At 47.3% G+C, this 5,082-nt stretch overlaps 1 long non-coding RNA gene across 1 annotated transcript; it reads right to left on the reverse strand.

Moving 5' to 3' along the window:
• Positions 1 to 413: 413 nt before the first annotated feature.
• Positions 414 to 3,934, reverse strand: LOC119242774 (uncharacterized). Its single transcript, XR_005124573.1, has 3 exons — positions 3,767 to 3,934; positions 1,932 to 2,054; positions 414 to 578 (listed from the first exon to the last, which is right to left on the reverse strand). It is a non-coding gene; the product is annotated as an uncharacterized LOC119242774 (long non-coding RNA).
• Between the last annotated feature and the right edge of the window lie 1,148 nt (positions 3,935 to 5,082).

Below are 5,082 nucleotides of genomic sequence, written 5' to 3' on the forward strand. Positions count from 1 at the left end.
GGAAACAACCCAAATGCCCAAAAATAGATGACTGGATCAAGAAGATGTGGTCCATATACACCATGGAATATTACTCAGCATTCAAAAAAGATAAACACATGTAATTTGCAGCAACATGGATGGCGCTGGAAGGGATCATGCTCAGCGAAATAAGCCAGAAAGAAAAAGAAAAATGCCGGATGGTCTCACTCATAGCAGGAATCTAGGAAACTTAAATAAGGGACCAGGAAAAAGAATAACTATAAGAAAGTGAAAATCAAAATCAACAAACAACTATGAACCAGAGACACTCTATGGGGGGTGGGGGGCAGGGAAAGGAGCGATTGGGGTCAAAATAAGGGGGTTGCAATTGTATGGGGAATATAAAGATAAAATTAAAATAAAAACAATAATTTAAAAAAGTATGTTTTAAAATGAGGCAGTACAGTCTAGAGAGACACGTGACCTTGGGTTATTGTCCATACCAGCTTGGAAATCCATGTTCTCTTGTGCTCTCTCTTCTGTGACACTTCAAGCTAAGAAAATAGGCTCTTCTAGGTCACAGGTCAGCAGAGTGGCTGTGAACATCCTGCTGTTTTCTGGAAGAGAAATCATAGGCATGAAACTTCTGTGAAAACGTCAAAGAGAAAGCGCTGGCATCTCCCTGTTTCTTATCCAAAGATAAGTCATGCCAGGGGCCTCCCCTGGTGGTGCAGGCGATTGAGCACCATGCTGTGAAGCTGCCCGTGGCCTCTGCAGCGCTGGTTCGATCCCTACTGGCCAGCGAGGGTCCCACATGGTGCAGCAGACCTCTCCTGCCTCTCCAGCTGCTCCCCTCGGCAGTGTATTTTGTCAGTCTGCCTGTTCTGTTCCCTGCTCTGTCTCTGGTGAGTCTTCTCGCCCTCCCGCTCATCTGGCCTGTATCCTGGTTCTTGTATAAAATAAGTAAATAAATCTTTAAAAAAATTTTTTTCTTAAAAAAAAAAAAAGATTAAGTCATGCCAGAAAAAAATTCTGAAATGTTTGAAATCAGACAGTGAGTTTTTTCCCAAGGATTTGGTCTGCACAAATATTTATGAATTTAAATTTATTATAGATTGGGCCCCTGGTGGTGCAGGTGGTTGAGCGCAGCACTGTGAAGCTGTCTGCAGCCTCTGCATTGCCGGTTCAATCTCCGCCGGCCACGAAGATAACCACATGGCATGGCAGACCTCTCCTGTCTCGCCTGCTGCTCCCCTCAGCAGTGTATTTCATCAGTCTGCCTGTTCTGTTCCCCGCTCTGTCTCTGGTGAATTCTCTCACCCTCCCGCACATCTAACCTATACCCCGGTTCTTATATAAATAAATAAATCTTTAAAAAATACTAAGAAAATAAATTTATAGATTAAATATCATGCCTTTAGTTTCATCATCTCTTTGCTAATGATTTCCATAGTATGTTATGGCCACTTTTGAAACGTTGAAAGTTGAGCACTTTTCTTTCTCATACTCTGTAGAGCCCAGGTGAACTAAAAATAAGGTCTCTTTTTTTGTTTTTGGCATCTCGAAAGTGTTCCAGATGTGCTCTGGAAGGTTTCTGGTGGGAACCTTGTCCTCCAAAGCAGCAACCTTGGGGCTTTTTCGACATCCAGGCACAGTCCAAGACTGTAGACTGGGAGCTAGGAGGGGTGGCCTTCTAACCCCATGTCTGATAGGGTGTATCAAGCAGACATCTGTCTTCCCTGCTGACTCGGGCTGTTCAGGGTCAGCTTCAGTGGCCTCTGGACCGAGTTTGGGGAGCAGACTCTCAGTAGAGCCCTGGTCACCCCAACCCTCGTCCTTGGCCTGCTGTTCCAGAGGCCTTCCCAGGCCCTCCTGCTGGGCCTCTACCCACCCACCACCACCACCATGCAGGAATCCTTTTTCAGTGGAAAAGAACTATTTTTCCTTTTAAGCTTCTTAAAGCTTCTTACCTGTATCCATAATGCTCTCTCCCTCCTAGGCTCTAGGTTTGGGAGACAAAGGCCAAAAATTATTTTGCAGAAAGTCACTGCTTGTCAGGGGCGTCCTTCCCGGCAGGGAGCAGCGTCTCACCCCTGTGGATTAGCAGGAAGAAAAGGTGAAACAAGGGGGAAATTTTACCTGGAAACACGAGCCCACTCCAGTGTGCATAAGAACTGCTGAATGGAGGAATAATCTGGGGTGTTCACAGGGTCATGACTGCCATCGCCCATGGCCCACCCCCACTGGCATTGCCCTGAAAACCCAGCGACTTGGCTCCCAGGAAGGAGTGAAGGAATAAGGACTGAAACTGTGTCTCTTGCATCACTTACATCCCTTTAAAAGACAGCCAGTGATGTGTGAAGGGATGCGATTTTATATGAATGTAATTTGTTAATTAATATCTCCGTTAATTAATATCTCCACTGATCCTTAATTGGGAGGTTCTTGCCTGGCAGGTTTCACTATGACTTTTCACTCCCATGTATGTTTTACTGTTGAGCATGTTTTTGGCCAAAATTTCGATGCTTTTCTTGGGAAACAGAGCGCTCTGGCCTGGTGATCAGGTGTCATTACGATTATTCCTCAGTCAGAACATTGGACTTTGGAAAGAAGTTTGTTTTTTTGTTTTGTTTTTCTAACAAACAAAGCACTTTGGAAATTTGCTGCCTGGAAGGAAGACTGTAATAAAAGTGTCTCTTGAAGATGAGGTCAGACAAGTGGAAGTGATTTCGTCATTTTACAGACCTGTTCCCTTAAACTAAGCCTGAAGAAAGATTTATCAGGCACTTTATCAGGCACTGATAAAGATTTATCAGGCACTTTCATAGGATACGGATTTTCCATTTAAAATTTCTAGTTCCCTAACCTATGCCTTGTTTTATCCTCATCCCAGACAGAAACTTAAAGTCAGTGACTAAAAAAGAATCTAAAACTCAGGTAGCCAGAAAGACTTCTGATTCCAAATCTGCATGATAGGCAGCAGCCTGCCAGGATTTTTCTAAACTAGAGATTTTTACCAGGCTCTGTAACTGTCCACTTTAAAGACTGCTGTGCAAAATAAGAATCGCTGGTTCGGACAGTTTCTACTTTCATGAACTTGTCTCCCCATAGTCATTTCCTTCTCGCAGGACTCGCGGAGGGAAGCACATCCCTCCGTGCTGCAGGGATACATATAACCATCAGTGGTGCACTTTGACTAGTCCCTGTTCTGTTCCCATCGGGGAGAGTCCCCAGTCAGCCAAGCTACAGGGTCACAGGGACAACACCCCAGGTTCCAGTTCTCCTAGGCCTTCAGACACTGCATGGAATAAGGCCACAAAGCTAGAGAACAGGTTCCACCACAACCATCTGATGTCTGGTGCCAGCTGCAAGTGAGGGGGTTCCCAAAACACTCCTCACAGCTGGGGATTCACTTGAAAGAGTGGCATAATCCACTGAAGCCTGTGGCACAAAAACGTATGGCTTATTACAGGAAGATGTTATAGATTCAAACCCACCAGTGTGGGGAGGCACGAGGAGGGCCCCAGTAGCCCAATATGAAGCCTCTTTTGTCCTTAGGATGAGCCACGCTCTCAGCATACACATAGGAGTTTTTAATCCTGGGAAGCTGGGCAGAGCTTGGGTGCCTGGAGCTTGTCCTGGGACTTCACAATGTAGGAGAACTGCTTGGCCAGGTGCCCACACAGTGGACTCTATTTTCACCCCCCCCGTGTCCCCACAGTTTGGGGGATAGCATGGCACCCAAGGGACCTGCCATGCATGGCCTTGGTAACATCATCTGTCAAGTGTGGTCTGAGGGACTCACCACGAATAACAAAGATGCTCCTATCCCTTGGGAAGTGCCAAGAATTTAGGTTATTTCCCAGGAGCCGAGGGCAAGGACCAGACCTCTCCTGGGTGAGGACGAGGCTTTACTCCACCCTCGGGGTCAGGAGGGAATGACATATTGACATTGGGTGAGAGAGAGCTCTCAGTCCTGTCTAACTTATTTCAGCAAGTGACTCAGTCACAAACCTCAGCGTGTTCACACAATGAGTAACAAGTTGCATCACAGATGGCTGGCCTCAGCGTGCGTCTGCATTGAAGAGAGAGCTTCCGCCTCGTGATGTGCCTCTGCAAGCCAGGGTGCAAATATTGGTGAAGCACGGTCCTCCTCCAAGACAGCCAGACCACTGACTGCCCTGCAGACCAAAAACTCCAGGGTCAGTGCCGTCCCTTACTCATTATTGCGTCTGCAGCCTCTGGCATGGCGATTCTGCTCAGCGTTTGCTAAACTGGCATAAGCTGTCTCGCTGTGTCTGCACTGAGACCATCGTAGTGTTTTCTTCTTTTTTTTAATTGAGATAACATTGGTTTCCAACGCTGGATGTGATTCAGAGTTATAGTTCACACCTCTTCAGATGTATGTTACCACACCACGCCCACTGCCAATGCAGTTACTATAGATTCTGAAGGGGATGTGACAGAAATGGAGTTTAGGGAGAGCCATTGGACACAGCATGCAAGGTGAGCTTGAGGGCAATGGTGCTAAAGGAAGTCGACAAACTAGGGGGCCCCTGCTGGTCTTGGGGACGGTAGTCCTGGCTGGTGATGTTTCAGAGTAAGACTACCTGACCTGTATAAACTAGCAGTGCCAACTCAGAAAATCAGTTACAGCTGATTTTGGCCAAAGCCTGGCTTCCTTTGCGGGCATACATGTAGGGTGTGTCAGCTTCTGTTGCACCAAAGACCACCCCTAAATAAAAGGACAGCCATCAAGTGTTATTAGCCAGTGTCCACAGCAGCTGTCAGAATACATCACGTCTGGGGTAGGCGCAGTGGCTGAAGCAGATTGGAGCAGCAGCAGCCACGTCAGCCTTTGTGGGAAAAGCTGTGCCCATGACCACGCATGCCCTCTCTCCCGATGTTGCCTCCTCTGCTTGTCAGCTCCGTCCAAGCACTGAGATGACCGGGGGTTGTGGGGGTGGGATGCTGGCTGGCAACCCGGCCAACTCACCGGTGTCTCGTCACCCCACGCCCATCTCCTAGGACATCAGTGAGTGCGGCTCAGATCCAACACTTTGTGCTTTGAGCCCTGGTCCAGCCACCAGCTTGTTTCTTGAAGAGCCTTTTCCTCATCTT

Source organism: Talpa occidentalis, unplaced genomic scaffold (genome assembly GCF_014898055.3).
Source record: "Talpa occidentalis isolate TD23 unplaced genomic scaffold, MPIMG_talOcc4v2.1 talOcc4.13, whole genome shotgun sequence".
NCBI classification, from domain to species: Eukaryota; Metazoa; Chordata; class Mammalia; order Eulipotyphla; family Talpidae; genus Talpa; species Talpa occidentalis.